The 17,755-nt window shown below is 44.0% G+C and overlaps 1 non-coding gene across 1 annotated transcript; it reads right to left on the bottom strand.

The window, feature by feature from the left end:
• Positions 1–12,995: 12,995 nt before the first annotated feature.
• On the bottom strand, positions 12,996–13,149 carry LOC142491795 (5.8S ribosomal RNA). Its single transcript, XR_012800545.1, has one exon. It is a non-coding gene; the product is annotated as a 5.8S ribosomal RNA (ribosomal RNA).
• Between the last annotated feature and the right edge of the window lie 4,606 nt (positions 13,150–17,755).

Raw genomic sequence — 17,755 nt, 5'->3', positions numbered from 1 at the left:
TGGGCGTACTCTAATGTGAGTCATTACCGTATAAATACACCATCCATTTTGTGGATTCACTGCACATTGAATACACATCGACTAAACATCGATATACATTCTTGTGTTTGTATTTCTTTCTACTCGCAGCAATGCCCGTTAAAAAGATTTCCAAGGAGCTCAGCATGCGAATTAAGGAGATGTACACAAGAGGACACCGAATTGCTGTTATCCAACGCTGGTTAGCTACTTCTGGCATCGTTGTGCCAACAACCACCGTGAGCTATCATGCACACGGAAAAACCAGAGAACGCAAAAGGGCACCAAGGGTAACTAACGCGGAAGTATGTTTATACAACTTAAATTTAAAAAAAAATTATATAAAATATTTTTGTTATTTCTGTATATTTATATCACAACAGTCTATATATTTTGTATATTTATATTACAAAAGTAGATATATTTGTATATTTATATTTATACTACAACAGTATATATATTTTGTATATTTATATTACAAAAGTAGATATATTTTGTTTATTTATATTTATACTACAACAGTATATATATTTTGTATATTTATATTACAAAAGAAGATATATTTTGTATATTTATATTTATATTACAACAGTATATATATTTTGTATATTTATATTTATACTACAACAGTACAGTGGCGGCCGACCTGAGTCTAAGTCGGCAAAATCCGCGGCTCTCAGATTATCCCGGTTAGGTGCGGTTTTCTGTTTGTTTCGCCCGGAGTGAACTGCGTTATTTTAGCGCTCGTGATTTTAGCATTTTATTCTCGCCCTCTGCAATACTGCAATGCTGTGAAAAAACTCAGGGTGGCGTTTGCGAGCTATTGTCTTGGAAGTCTAATACCTTCGCGGTTCAACCTACGTCAGAACACAGTCTGTGTGTGCACGCGCAGTAATTGTAAATTTGCATATTTAAGTATACATGCATTTGCAGTGCTGTGCTGCTGTACAATATGTCTCATTTGAAAATTGTTGAAACGCATAGGCGTGTACAGTACTGTAACAGTGTCACATTTCGGTATATACAGCGCTCTCCCCTCGCTCAGGATAATTAACTGCACTGCAGGGTATTTCAACATCTTATTTCTCTACAATGCAGTACATCTCTCCAACACCATTCCTTTGAACGTGTGTCTGATTTCAATCACATTCCTGCTTGACAGCAGGTGATTACTGCGCATGCACCTGTTACTTCGCCCACCATTGCTTGCTTGCTTGCTTGAGTGAGTGACCAAAAAAATAAAAAATTATTATTATTGTAATTTTTTTATTTTATTTTCTCCACAAGCCTGCAAAAACCATCTTACTGTATTACGATATTCAATCTGTGCTGTAGCTTTTGACTGCGACCCTGTGCGTTTGACTGCACATGGTTGATTTGTGTGCTTTTTATCTTTGAACTTCATGCAGCTGTACCCTGTAGCCCCCTCCCCCTTGAACACAAACAAGGCTAGCTGAAGGATTTGATATACCATGGAGTCGTTAATTTTCTGAATCTTGTCATTGTGTTATTAATCCGTCCATAGCCGAGCTACAAAGCCGCACTGCATCTGCGTGTAATCCTTTTTGAGATGGGAGCTAACTGCTTACTGCGCATGACTCACCCAGCCCCCCTCCACAGAGTCGTTAATTTTCTGAATCTTGACATTGTGTTGTTAATCCGTCCATAGCCGAGCTACAAAGCCTCACTGCGCCTGCGTGTAATCCTTTTTGAGATGGGAGCTAACTGCTTACTGCGCATGACTCACCAACCCCCCTCCACAGAGTCGTTAATTTTCTGAATCTTGACATTGTGTTGTTAATCCGTCCATAGCCGAGCTACAAAGCCTCACTGCGCCTGCGTGTAATTCTCTTTGAGATGGGAACTTTGAGGCTTTGTTTACGGCAACGCTTTGGAAAATCCCTTCTCGATTTTGATTTGCACAGAGCATCACCTCTCTATGCGCCTGTGTGTAATCCTCTTTCGGATGGGAGCTAGTTGATTCCTGCTCATGCGCCTGTAACTTCACCCTCCACTGCTTGCTTGAGTGCCCCCCCAATTTTTTTTAATTATGATTTTTTAACTGTTATTTTATCCACAAGCCTGCAAAAACAATCTTGATATTACGATATTCAATCTGTGCGTTTTCCTGCACATGGTTTATTTGTGTGCTTTTTATGTACTGTATTTGGGGGTGTAGGGATCAAATTACAGTATTATGATGAACAGCCTTTTGAAATTACTGTACTGTACTCTTCTCTATGTAATTTCTTTGAACTGCTGCACAACTAATCCTTCATCCCTCCCCCACGCACACACAAACTCATATCGACAGACACCTCCACAGAGTCATTAATTTTCTGAAGTTAGTCATTGTGTTTTTAATCCATCCCTAGCCGAGCGTCAATCGCCTCACTGCGCCTGCGTGCACTCTAATTCTCTTTGAGATGGGAGCTTGCTGATTACTGCGCATGAGTCACCCAACCCCCCTCCACAGAGTCGTTAATTTTCTGAATCTTGACATTGTGTTCTTTATCCGTCCATTGCCGAGCTACAAAGCCTCCCTGCGCCTGCATGTAATCCTTTTTGAGATGGGAGCTAGCTGATTACTGCACATGACTTACCCCCCCCCCCAACCCTTTGAGGCTTTGTTTACGGTAACGCTTTGGAAAATCCCTTCTTGAATTTGAAATGTAAATCTGATTTGCACAGCATTGTGAGAATTGAGAGTTAAAAAAAATATTAACTGATTCATGTTGTTTTGTAATTCATTCTTATTCATTGATGTACGGTGGATGTGGGGGGGGTGTTGTCAATGATTATGATTAGCAGAAATGTAAATAAATATTTATTTTATTTTATTAGGAACCAAAAAATACAAATAATACATAATGCAGTCTTTATTAAGTTCTTCTGGCAGATTGAAATAGGATAAACATTTAGAAAACATTTGTAAAACATGGATAAACATGAATAATGCACATTTATAAGAATATTATTTAATAATATATACTGTAATGTATAATATATATATATATATATATATATATATATATATATATATATATATATATATATATAGTAATATTATTTTTTCCGTCTTTATCTTGTTCCTCATTCTGTGTACAGTACAGTAGTTCATTGAGAGATGAGAGGTTTTGTGTACATCATTACTGCTTTTTATATGCTGTACATTTGACTGTACAAACAGATTAGACTGGACACAACCCCCCACCTCCCCCCAGGCCACCCCCCAGGCCACCCTTTTTTCCTGAAACGACAAGAAAACAAAAAATTAGTGCAGTTATGTGAGTACTGTATTATGGCATTGGGTGATGTGTAGTACTACTGTTCTGTAGATGGCTGGTGCTGCTTTCTCTGGAAAATAAAAAAATGAGCAGTTAGTAGGCAGTTACTGTACTACTGTCAAACTAGTGTATACTGGAACTACTGTATACTCTGACTACTGTTAAATACTACTGCACCGACACACTTTATTCGAGCAAATACCCAGTATGTACCTGGCAGATACCTGGAATGCGCCGCTCCTCACCTCTGACAAGCCCCGTTGCGTTTGCCTTCCCAGCCTGGGTTCATGCCTGGCTGACGGGCGGCTGATCTGTTAAATGATAATGATTAGGATTTAATAGGCTGCAATGCTTCGCGTGTCTACCAGATGGCATAAATTCATGAATTGTAATGCAGTATATATATATATACTGTGCAGTATTGCAGCCAGCGGGAATAAAATGCTTCAATCCCTGCTTGGAAAATACCTCAATGCACTCGGGCAGAAAACAGTCACAAACCTCAATACACCCGGGTATACCCGAATTCGTGGGACTAGCCGAGCTCGAATAAAGTGTGTCGCCAGTGTATGTAACCAGATGGCTGGTGCTGCTCTCTCTGTAAAGAAAAACTGTAACTACTGTATACTCTGACTTTTAGGAATGAAAAAATCTGTGCCATACTTACCTGTATCATACTGTACTTACAATACTACAGTACAGTACTACTTTCCTGATGCTTGCCCATTACGCGCGATCACAATGGGCAACACAGTCGCAATATGGTCTATATATTTATTGCAGCATTCCACGGTGAGTACATCGTTCCAAAAACTCATTATGCCTTTCAAAACTCGTCCTTTTTGGAGGGTTTCACCACTTTCCGGATATGGTCCTTCAGCTGATGCCAGACCATTTCGATCGGATTGAAGTCTGGCGATCTGTCATTGGAAAAAAAAGGACAATTATTTTAAGAGATACAGTACACAGTAAAAACAGTGGGGAAAATATTAAACACGGTTATCACACTTACTCCGCTGGCGTCTTCACCCAGTTGATACCGCGCTCAAGGATATGCGCTGTTGACACGGTGTGCTTCGGATCGTTGTCCTGGTAGAAACGGTGACCATCCGGGAACTCACGTGTGATGTATTGCACTATCTCAGGGACAATGTTGTCTTGGAAGAAAGCTTTATTCATGATTCCTTTAGCAAGAAAAGAAAAGTGCTCAAAAAACTGCACAATAGTACAGTACAGTGCATACAGTGAGGCTACACTAGGAAAGTACAGTGCATAAGGCTACATTATATTTTATATATTTTACCTTCAAAGATGACAATGCATCCTGGTCCATGCCTAGAGATGGCACCCCACACATTCAGCTTTACGGGGTGTTTTGGGCGCGGCTTCAAAGATATGCAGCCTTTTTAACTTGCTGTACACACACACAGGACATGCACAATTCCAGTCCCGGAGTGCCGCAAACAGACCCGGTTTTCAAGGTTGTCCTGAAACCAGGCCTGTTTGCTGCCCTCGAGGACTGTAGTGGTGCAGGCCTGACTCACTGTTTTGCACACCATCCCACTGTACTGTATATGTTTCTTTAATAAAGGAGATGTTGCTTTTTGTATACTGTATTTTATGAATAAAGATTTTTTTAAATCACAGGTAAGACCATACTGTTGTGCTGAACTGTATTGTACTGTACATGTTTTGACCTGCTGTACTTAAATAAAGGAGATGTTGTTGTGTGTTTTTTAACTTCTATTTATAAAGAAATGTTTTAACTTGCTGGACACACACACAGGACCTGCACAATTCCAGTCCCTGAGGGTCGCAAACAGGCACGGTTTTCAAAGGTTACCCTGAATACCGGGCCTGTTTGCTGCCCTCGAGGACTGTAGTGGTGCAGACTGTTTTGCACACCATCCCACTGTATATGTTTTGACTTGCCGTTCTTTAATAAAGGAGATGTTGCGTTTTGTATATTTTATGAATAAAGAATTTGTTTTTAAAACATGTGACTGTAAACAATACTGACTGACTGTAAATGTTTTTACTTTCTATACATAAATGTTTTCACTACTGTAGCAGTAAACCATACACCTGTTGATATTTTGAATTGCTGTGCACTTAAAATGTTTCTACATTGTACAGTATTTGTAAATAAATGTTTTTGTACTTACTCCACCAATAAAAGAACATGTTGATTTGTTTTACATTGTTCCATTGGCTCCTTTGCAACTGTAACAAAATACAGTGTTTCTAGAATGTACACTACTGTCCAGGCATACTGTACTGTATACTGTAGGTATGCTCAGTATAAGAGTATTAAAAAAATAGAAGACACATACTGTACTGTATGTACCGGCACTGTATAGAAGACACATACTGTATGTACAGTACTGTAATACATGTAGAATAAATGCATAGTTTTTATTTTTTCGGGTTTATTACACAGTATACTGTATATAAAAAAGTATTGTATACTGTAAGGCCGGAAAACATCAGCATACTGTTTCAGCTACAGTATTCTATCTTAATCAATAACGACGGCCACTAAACTGTAGACTCCGGTACGTGGGGTTTTAAATCCGATTCAGCAATGTGCAGGCATTGTTACCCAAAGTGATATTATCCATCGAAATCCCTCCATTAGCAGTTTTCTTTTCTCAGGAAAAACAAAAAGAAAAGTTTTACTGTAATGGTCAGCCCCCTAAAGAAGTTACCAGCCAGTCCCACGAATAATTTTCTCAGGGGGCATCTCCTGTTCACATGCGCACCTACCGTCGATGTAATGACACGCATATGCGTTTCAAGAACGTTCCAATGCGCATGCGCCTAGCGTTCCACCAATTGTTCAGTATCTGCAGCACAGAAGCCGCTCAGCCAATAATATTGCTTACAGGAGAATCGCTTGACTTTTGAATCACGCCGATATTGATACTGTATTGTCAAAATAAAAAAAACACAGAAAATAATACGGCAACAATACTCACTGCCACTGCCAGTCCAGTGTTCTTGATCATCCACGTCGATAGTTTGCAGCAGGACTAGTACACCTGTAGTGAGCTGATGAGGCTGGAAATTGCTTAGGTACATGCAAGCTTGATCGAAACTGCACGCGATATCCGACTCAGGCTTGCTGGATAGACAGCAAGGGTTGTCACTGACGATGGGACCGTTATTGCAAGCCGGTGCTGGTGCTGGTGCATTGCTTGCAAGTGACTGTCGTTTCTTAGTTGGTTTTAACACGATCTTTCGCCTTTTTCTGTCTGCATGATCATAGATACAGGAAAAGGCCGGTGATACACACCAATACCCTCCAACAAATTGTGGCTCAATACGATAAAAACAGGGATCGCTACATAACCTTTTCCTTATTGCACGCTTCCACGTATGAGGAGCTGGCGAAAATTTGTAAAAGTCATAGTTTTCGCTAAAATACTGATAAATTTGAACAACTGTTGCCATCTTATCATCTGTTGCATTAATCGCGGCCCATATCAAATACGCGTAACTTCTGTCGGGTTTTTGGAAAATGGGCTGCACTTGAACACTCATGGCGACGGCTCTCTGGAGAATACTGTAACAGAAACTGGTCTTTGTCTTTATTTAATATGAAAAGCCTAAATTGATACATGTTTGCAACCTCTTCCTTCAGTCTCAAGGCCAATTTACAATAGCACACTGTGGAATCTTTTTTAAACGAAACACCTGCAAGTCGACACATTACTGAAGCGCATGCGCATTACAATTCATGCATATCTGCCATCTGGCGGACACGCAAAGAATTGCAACCTATTAAATCCGAACCATTCTCAATAAACGCATCAACTGCGCGTCAACCGCGCATGACCCGTGGCTGAGAACGCAAAATGAATGCAGCATGCTCCCGGTGAAGTGCGTCGCATTCCAGGAAAAAGCCAGGGGAAAAACGGCGATGTGTTAGAATAAGATGCGCCGCTGCAGTATATATATTTTGTATATTAATATTACAACAGTATATATATTTTGTATATTTATATTACAACAGTATATATATTTTGTATATTTATATTACAAAAGTAGATATATTTTGTATATTTATATTTATATTACAACAGTATATATATTTTTTATATTGCTGCATATTGATACTGTAGGACTGTGCTGTAATGCTGTGCTTGTGGCCTACTGCACTGTAACTTACCGGATTGTTTTTCTTTACATTGTAGGGAGACAACGCTTCTCGTGGACAAAATAAGTGAGGAGAATGATGAGATGAGTGCATTAAGGGTAAAATACACTCTGCAGGAAAATCACAATCTCACTGTATCCGAGACCAGCATAAAGAAGATGAGACGCAGCATTGGATGGAAATATGGACGTGTGAGGTTAGTACTGGACAGTACAGTAGGTAAAAGTGTTGTTTAGGAAACTGTTCTGTACCGCTAAAATTATTTATTCCTTGTCATTACAGAGCGTACCCCATGATAAGGGACGCAAACAAAATCAAAAGAGTGGTCCAGGCCCAGGCATGGATCGACAGTGGGGAACTTTCCAGGATTGCATCTTCACTGACGAGTCTACTGTGTCGCTGGAGAGATTTGCAACCTTTGCATTCCACAAAAAAGGTCGCATATCTATGAAGCCGCGGCCAAAACACCCCGTGAAGCTGCATGTGTGGGGTGCCATCTCTAGGCGTGGACCAGGATGCATTGTCATCTTTGAAGGTAAAATATATAAAATATAATGTAGCCTTATGCACTGTACTGTTCTAGTGTAGCCTTACTGTATGCACTGTAATGTACTATTGTGCAGTTTTTTGAGCACTTTTCTTTTCTTGTTATAGGAATCATGAATAAAGCTTTCTTCCAAGACAAAATTGTGCCTGAGATAGTGGAATACATCAGACGCGAGTTCCCGGATGGTCACCGTTTCTACCAGGACAACGATCCGAAGCACACCGCGTCAACAGCGCATATCCTTGAGCGCGGTATCAACTGGGTGAAGACGCCAGCGGAGTAAGTGCGGTAACCGTGTCTCATTTTTTTCCCACAGTTTTTACTATGTACTGTATCTCTTAAACTAATTGTCCTATTTTTACAATGACAGATCGCCAGACTTCAATCCGATCGAAATGGTCTGGCATCAGCTGAAGGACCATATCTGTAAAGTGGTGAAACCCTCCAAAAAGGACGAGATGGTGAAAGACATAATGAGTTTTTGGAACGCTGCAATAAATATTTAGACCATATTGCGACTGTGTTGCCCATTGTGATCGCGCGTAATGGGCAAGCATCAGGAAAGTAGTACTGTACTGTAGTTTTGTAAGTACATTATGATACAGGTAAGTATGGCACAGTACATACACTGGCGACACACTTTATCGCAGTGCGGCCAGATCCGCAAGCCGGGAGATTTCCCGGCTTGCTAGTGGCCGCCCCTCGGCGTGCCGCGCGTCATAGACGCGCGGTCACGCGTCTTCGGGAGCCTGCGCCCCCTGCACGCACGTCCAGGGCTCCCCGAGGGAGCCCTGGTGTCCCGCGATCGCGGGACAGCGGCAGGGGGTTCCGGGGGACCCGGCGGACCCGGCAGCGGTAGGGAGAGCGCCCCGATCGGAGGGCGCTCTTCCGCTGCTTCGGCGCGCGCCCGTCACACTCGGGCGCGCGCCAGGCTACTGCTGCGGCACAGAACGGGCAAATGCTCGAATAAACTGTGCCGCAGCAGTACAGTACATATATACAGTAGTTCCAGTATAGACTCGTTTGACAGTACTAACTGCATACACAATGCCATAATGCCATAATACAGTATGCACCTACAGCAGAGTACAGTAACTGCTCAATTTTTTTCTTTCAGAGAAAGCAGCACCAGCCATCTACAGTAGTACTACACATCACACAATGCCATAATACAGTACGCACATAACTGCACTCATTTTTTGTTTTCTTGTCGTTTCAGGAAAAAAGGATGACCTGGGGGAGGTGGGGTGTTGTGTGCAGTCTAATCTGTTTGTACAGTCAAATGTACAGTATATAAACAGCAGTAATGATGTACACAAAACCTCTCCTCTCTCAATGAACTACTGTACTGTACACAGAATGAGGAACAAGATAAAGACGGAAAAAATTATATTACTATATATATATATATATATTATACATTATATATTATTAAATAATATTCTTATAAATGTGCATTACTCATGTTTATCCATGTTTTACAAATGTTTTCTAAATGTTTATCCAATTTCAATCTGCCAGAAGAACTTAATAAAGACTGCATTATGTATTATTCATGATTATTTTTATATTTGTATTTTTTTGGCTCCTGATAAAATAAATATTTATTTACATTCCTGCTAATCATAATCATTGACAATACCCCCCCACACACACACACACACATACAGTACACCAATGAATAAGAATGAATGACAAAACAACATGAATCAGTTAATGTTTTTTTAAATTCTCAATTCTCACAATGCTGTGCAAATCAGCTTTACATTTCAAATTCGAGAAGGGATTTTCCAAAGCGTTACCGTAAACAAAGCCTCAAAGGGTTGGGGGGGTTGGGTGAGTCATGCGTTAGCTCCCATCTCAAAGAGGATTACAGTACATGCAGGAGCAGTGAGGTGATTGACACATGGCTAGGGACGGATTAAAAACACAATGACTAGCTTCAGAAAATTAATGACTCTATGGAGGGGGGGGGGAGTTGGGTGAGTCATGCGCAGTAAGCAGCTAGCTCCCATCTCAAAGAGGATTACATTCAGAAAATGAATGACTCTGTGGAGGTGTCTGTCGATAAGAGTTTGTGTGTGCGTGGGGGAGGGATGAAGGATTAGTTGTGCAGCAGTTCAAAGAAATTACATAGAGTAGAGTACAGTAATTTCAAAAGGCAGTTCAACATAATAATTTGATCCCTAGACCCCCAAATACAGTACATAAAAAGCACACAAATCAACCATGTGCAGTCAAACGCACAGGGTCGCAGTCAAAAGCTACAGCACAGATTGAATATCGTAATATCAAGATTGTTTTTGCAGGCTTGTGGATAAAATAACAGTTAAAAAATGATAATTAAATTATTTTTTTTGGGCACTTAAGGAAGCAGTGGTGGTTGAAGTTACAGGCGCATGAGCAGTAACCAACTAGCTCCCATCCGAAAGAGGATTACACACAGGCGCATAGAGAGGTGATGCTCTGTGAAAATCTATTTCAAGAAGGGATTTTCCAAAGCGCTACCGTAAACAAAGCCTCAAAGGGTTGGGGGTTGGGTGAGTCATGCACAGTAAGCAGCTCGCTCCCATCTCAAAAAGGATTACACGCAGGCGCAGTGAGGCATTGTAGCTCGGCTATGGACGGATTAAGAATACAATGTCAAGATTCAGAAAATTATCGACTCTGTGGAGGGGGGGATGGGTGAGTCATGCGCAGTAAGCAGCTAGCTCCCATCTCAAAGAGGATTACATGCAGGCGCAGTGAGGCTTTGTAGCTCGGCTATGGACAGATTAAGAACACAATGTCAAGATTCAGAAAATTAACAACTCTGTGGAGGGGGGGGGGGGGTGAGTCATGCGCAGTAAGCAGCTAGCTCCCATCTCAAAGAAGATTACTCGCAGGCGCAGTGAGGCTTTGTAGCTCGGCTATGGACGGACTAGGAACACAATGTCAAGATTCAGAAAATTAATGACTCCGTGGAATTTCAAATCCTTGAGCTAGCCTTGTGTGTGTTCGTGGGGGAGGGGGCTACAGGGTACAGCTGCATGGAGTTCAAAGATAATGACATATTGTACTATACAGTAATTTCAGTACGTACAGTAAAAAGCACACAAATCAACCATGTGCAGTCAAACGCACAGGGTCACAGTCAAAAGCTATAGCACAGATTGAATATCATAATACAGTATCAAGATGGTTTTTGCAGGCTTGTGGAGAAAAAAAAAATTAGAATTGTGCGCGAATTTCCCCAAAAAATGGCGAGATTTGAAATAGCGCTGCTCTCTGCATGAGGCCCTAAGGGTTTTAATACACATAAGCCTTATTATGTCAAGAAGAAATTTGGTGATGTACACTCAACGCAAAACAAATGGCAGCCAACCCATCAAACCCACTGGCCACTTCCTCGTTTATGCTTCGACGACTCTGCCGCCGCTCTCCCGCAAATCTACAGCCCATCTTCTCCACTACTCGTCCACGATGCTGCCGCCACTCTCCCGGAAACCCACAGCCCATCTTCGCCACTGCTCTTCGACGACGTTGCCGCTGGTGCCCCTGAAATCCATGGGTCATTTTCTCCATTACGGTTAGACGACTCTGCCGCTTCTCGCCCGGAAATCCACAGGTCGCTTTCTCCATCCCTCTTCGACGACGCTGCCGCTTCTCTCCCGGAAATCCACAGGTCACCTCTTCCATCCTTCTTCGACGACGATGCCGCTTCTCTCCATGGAATCCCCATCTCATCCTCCGTACCACCCATCCACCCAGATGTCCACAGCACGCCATGCACAAGAACCAGCTCGTTAGACCGCATGCTGAATGGGTTAAGTGTGGATATCCCCGGGATCTCTACTGTGCTGGTAAAGATAGATCTGCTTTTAGAGACCATGCTAAGTATGGATCAACGGATGCAGAAGATGGATCAACGGATGGAGAAGATGGATCGACGGATGCAGAAGATAGAGACTGACATAGCGGGGATACATAATTTGCTCGGTGTTCATTCCCCTGTATCCCCGACGCCGGAGCAGGAGGGTGGCATGGATGTGATGAATGGGACGTTCGACCACCTTCCAACACCAAGCGCACCCACTCCACCAGAAGAATTTGTGTACATGTATGCCGTTGAGGAGGAGGATAACATGACAACCCGGTCAAGACCACGCCAGGAGACAACACAGCGACCAAGACAGGATGAAAGCTTCCTCCCAGACTACCTACCCTCACCCGCCGTCACAAGCACACCCGCTCCCAGAAGAACACCCACTTCCAGAACCCAACCTACATACGCTTGCATTGATACGGTGCCCGACATCATCCTGCGCGAGCTCTCAGGGAGAAGTATAGGGTGATGAGTGCTGGTTTACCCCAGAAGTATGCCATGTTCATTTTTAAGCACCACGTGTCCTACTTGGTGTACTGCGGATGGCTCTACAATGTGAACTACGAACGAAATCGCGAAAAAAGGGCGCTTCCTGAAAATTTAAGAAGGACTATTGTGGAGGAATTATGGCGCTATTTTTCAATTTCAGATCCTTTAATGAAAATCGTTCGAGACTCCATTAATGGCATTTTGCGCCATAAAAGGCATCGGCCCTGGAAGGATAATCTGGTAGGTATCGCATTTGCGTGACTGTTCAACTATTGTTTATTTTTTGTAAATATTTTTGTAAATGTTTTGACTCTCTGTACTTTAATAAAGGAGATGTTGCGTTTTTTAAATTTAATGAATAAAGAATTTTTTTTAATAACACCATACTGTTGTGCTGTACATGTTTTGACTTTCTGTACTTTAATAAAGGAGATGTTGCGTGTTTTAACTTGTATTAATAAAGAAATGTTTTTCCTTACTGTACACAGGACCTGCACAATTCCAGTCCCCGAGGGCCGCAAACAGGCCCGGTTTTCAAGGTTATCTTTAGCTCCTGGTTCAGGGATATATGCCTGGGACATCCAATGTTGAGCAAAAGAAGAGAGATCCAGGGCAGAAAAAACAAGGTAGCGACCCTCAGACAGGTGTAGCCCCGGGAGGAACCCGGGGCCGCAAGGTGCGTTCGAAGTGTCGATGATCAATGTGTCCTGCAATTCACACTAATACTCGCAGCTAGCTGCGTTCTTCATCGACGCACGAGCCGAGTGATCCACCGCTAAGAGTCGCGATCAGCCTACTCACAAGATTTAGATGAATAAAGTGCAGTTTGCAATTTGGGCTGCTACCCGTGTGGAATGGATGCAGTCAGGATCTCCATCAAGGGCAATATGTAGGTATATACACTACCGACACACTTTATTGCAGCACGGCTAGCACCGCAAGCCGGGGGATGCCCCGGCGTGCTAGCCGCACTCCCTCAGCGTGCCGCGCATCACCGATGCGCGGTCACGCGTCATCACCGATGCGCGGTCACGCGTCATCGGGTGCCTGCGCCCCCTGCACGCGCGTCCAGGGCTCCCCGAGGGAGCCCTGGTGTCCCGCGATGTGGGGGACGGCGGCAGGGGGTTCCGGGGGACCCGGCGGACCCGGCAGCGGGAGGGAGAAAGCCCCGATCGGAGGGCGCTCCTCCGCTGCTTTGGCGCGCGCCGGGCACCCTCCGGTGCGCGCCAGGTTACTGCTGCGGCCGAGACCGGGCAAATGCTCGAATAAACTCGGCCGCAGCAGTATACTGTAGGAGAGATGAGAGAACACTACATAGCGCGATCAGGCTAATAAACAAAGTTTTTATGTAAAAAGGTATAAAAGTGCGCACTCACAATGTGCAAGATTAAAACAAGCATTTGTCACATAATTTGTGTAGAGCGAAGGGTCACTGCACTGCTCACCGCCTCCCCCGGATCCTCCAAGCCTCCCTCGCTTGCAGTCTGCTGTCGGAGCCTGTCTCGTTGCGCCCCTTGTTGCGCACCGAGACAGGCTCCGACAGCAGACAGCAAGCGAGGGAGGCCCCGGGACTGTTACTACACCTATAGTCTGCTGATGAGGCTGGAAATCGCTGAGGTACATGCAAGCGTGCTCGAATCTGTACGCGAAATCCGGCTCAGGCTGCAGGTATCCGGGCGGGGTCAGACAGCAAGGGTTGCCGGTCACCAGGTTTTCACTGACGGTCGGACAGTTATTGGAAGCTGCCGCTGTCGCTGTCGCATTGCTTGCCAGCGACTGACGTTTCTTAGTTGGTTTTAACACGACCTTTCGCCTTTTGCAGTCTCCATGATCATAGATACGGGAAAAACCCGGTGATACACTCCAATACCCTCCAATAACATCGGGATCAATCCGAAAAAAACATGGATCGCTACATAACTTTTTCATTATTGCACGCTTCCACACATGAGCATCTGGCGAAAATTTGTAAAAGTCATAGTTTTCGATAAAATACTGATAAATTTGAACAACTGTTGCCATCTTATCATCTGTTGCATTAATCGCGGCCCATATTAAATAAGCGTACGTTCTGTCGGGTTTTTGGAACACGGACTGCAGTTGTGCACTCATGGCGGGACTCTCAGGACAATAACCAGACCAGAAACTGTGCTTGTCTTTTTTTAATATGTAAAGCCTAAATTGATACATTATTGTAACTTCTTCAGTCCCAAAGCCAATTTACAATGGATCACTGTGGTATTCTTTTAAACACCTGCAAGTCGACACATTACTGAAGCGCATGCGCATTACAATTCATGAATATCTGCCATCTGGCGGATACGCGAAGAATTGCAACCAATTAAATCCGAACCATTATCAATAAACACATCAACCGCGCATCAACCGCGGGTGTGAATGCAACATGAATGCGGTATAAATGTGGTCAGAATGCGGCATGAACGTGGTGAAGTGCAGTGAAGTGCGTGGCATTCAGAAAAAAATCACAAAAAAATTCGGAGATGTTTGAGAATAAAAGGGGCCGCGGCTGTAAGTGATTGTGGTGATGCCGGGCACCTAGACCAACTAGGATTCCACTTCTATGAGTTAGAGATTGTGAGTATAGCTCTGTTGTGATATTGTGCTGGGTCTACTGGTTCTAGCCAGAATAAATATACTTTTATATATACTTTTAATATACTTTTATTTGACTTCAAAGTCTTGTCTGGAGCTTGATCAGATGGAACAGTCCTGGTCTCCCGTATACATTCCGGATTTTAAATTGCCGCTCCAAGAGGTACAAATGAGTTGTATTAGGCAGTTGCACCCTATCAGTGCTCGTACAAAGTACTTTGTACCTTGTTCTGCTTGAGCTCTGTCTTTGGCTCTGTGATTACCTGCTTGTGCTTGACCTTTGCCTGGCTCTGACCACCCTTGCCTGCCACCTGCCTTGACCCCGGAATTGGACCTGACTGTCCTTGCCTGCCGCCTGTGTCGACCCCAGAATTGGACTTGACTACCCCTGCATCCCAGGCCTCAGATCCCAGATCCAAGGTCAGTGTACTACTCCCTACCTCTGTCCTGTGGTTTCGTTTCCTGTCTTGCAATCTTACAACCATAAACCATATGCCAGCCACTGACATTACTACTAATTGGGCACATTCACCAAAATAAACAAAAGATTAAAACAACACACACCATAAGCTAATGTGTTGCTTTTGCATTCCCATCGGTGCCAAATCCACCTGTCCATTTGTTAACATTGAATTCCAGCTGGCAAGGAATCCTGCCACTGTGACAAATCATTTTGTGTAACGAGTGCTCACCACAAAAAGGATGGGACGGTGAGGCTGTGGGGAGAAAAGTGATATACACCGACCTACAACCGCGTAACAGCATCCCGAGTGCAGAGTTAAGGTCTTGTAACCAGGTCAGGGTAGGAGAGGTCAGAATAGTCATGATACTCGCCGTGTTCTAGGATTGGAGAAGTCAGATTGTCATTGTGAGTAGCCGGGGTCCAGGAGTAGAGAAGGTGGGAGTTCAAACAAGCAGAGGTCAGGGGTCAGAGAAGGTCCGGATACAAGCTGAGGTCAAACGGTAACAGAAATCAAGGCACAATGCAAGAGCAACAGCAGGGCAGCAGAGGCAAGCACTTTGAAACATAAACAGAAATAAATGCTTAGCCAAATTGCCTCAGGGCTGGCTTAGTATATAATGAGCAGGAAGCCAATGGGAATGTTTGCAGGCAATGAGTCATGAATAATTAAAGATAGGTTGTCTAGTGATAGGCAGGGACGGAGTGCACCGCCGGTGTGGAGTAATTGATGTTGTTAACCCCTCGCATGTCCCTTGGGATGCGGCACCGGTGTGGAGTGTGAACAGGAGTACCCTCCGCTGTGTCACGGGAAGCGGTGTGGGGGCGGAGCCTAGGTCCTGTCCTGGTAGTGGGAATGTGGCGCTCGCGTGAGAAGTGTCACCTGCGACATCACGGGGGCAGGGCCTAAGACCGATCGTGAGGTGTCCCCCCGACTGACAGCACGACTCCTGTGCAGAATCTCAGAGTGTGGTGCGTCACCCATCCTGTCGTGGGATGCATCATGGGGGTGGGGCCAAGGTCCAATCCTCACAGTACCCCCCCCCTCCAGGGGCGACATCCGGGCATCCCAAGGATGGTATGGAGGGGAACCTTTGATGAAAGGCCTGAACGAGCCTAGGAGTGTGTAGTTGGTCCCTAGGAATCCATGAACGCTCCTCGGGACCAAAGCCCCTCCAATGGACCAGGTATAGTATCTTCCTCTGAAAATCCTGGAATCCAGAACCGTCTGGACTTCGAATTTCTGTTGTCCTTCATCCAATAGGGGATCAGGGGAGACACCGAAGCAGGAGACTGGGAGTCCTGTATGAAAGGTTTAAGTAATGAGGTGTGGAATACTGAAGGAATTTTCATGGAAGCTCACAACCGTAGCTTGTAGGCCACCGGATTGACCATCTCGATGACAGGAAATTGGCCGATATATCTAGGTGCCAATTTTGCTGTGGGAACCTTCAGCCGGATATTCGTAGTGGACAGCAATACCGTTTGCCCCGGATTATAAGTAGGTTCTTCCATGCAATGCCAGTCAGCCTTCTTCTTCTGCATAGAGACTGCCTTTCTAAGAATCTCCTGAATCTTTCTCCATGACTCTTGAAGATGCAGAATCCTATTATCTGCTGCTGGTACCCCAGATCCATGGCCTGCAGTAGGAATAGCTGAGGGATGGAAGCCGAAGTTGGAAAAGAATGGTGAGTCATGAGTCGATTCATTGCATAGATTATTATGAGAGAATTCGGCCCATGGCAAGAGATCTACCCAGTTGTCCTGGGTAACAGAAAAGAAGCAACGGATGAACTGTTCAAGTGTGATTCATCCGCTCCATCTGACCATTAGTCTGAGGGTGATAGCCGGAAGAAAAGTGAAGACAGACTCCCAGTTGTTTGCAAAAGGCCTGTCAAAATAAAAATAAATTGGGAGCCTCGGTCCAACACAATAACTTGAGGAACCCCATGAAGACAAAATACTTTCTTGATAAATATTTCAGATAGTTTGAGAGCATTGGGTAGGCCCTTGAGGAGGGTGAAATGGGCCTGCTTGTATAACCGGTAAACCACCACCAGAATGGTATTCCTTCCTTTGGATATGGGTAGTTCCACAATGAAATCCATGGAAAGATGAGTCCATGGGTGATCCGGAATTGGGAGAGGCTGCAGCAACCCTGATGGCCTTATACAGGGAGCCTTGTTTTGGGCACAAGTAGAACATGAGATGACAAATTCCTTTATGTCCTTTTGCATCCCTGGCCACCAAAAGGTCCGTTCCAGAAGATCAACAGTTCCCCTTGCACCTGGATGACTGGAGCTTTTAGATGAATGAC

This window comes from Ascaphus truei, chromosome 3, assembly GCF_040206685.1.
Source record: "Ascaphus truei isolate aAscTru1 chromosome 3, aAscTru1.hap1, whole genome shotgun sequence".
Classification (NCBI taxonomy): Eukaryota; Metazoa; Chordata; class Amphibia; order Anura; family Ascaphidae; genus Ascaphus; species Ascaphus truei.
The sequence above is the reverse complement of the archived record's forward strand: the minus strand, read 5'-3'. Positions and strand labels throughout refer to the sequence as shown.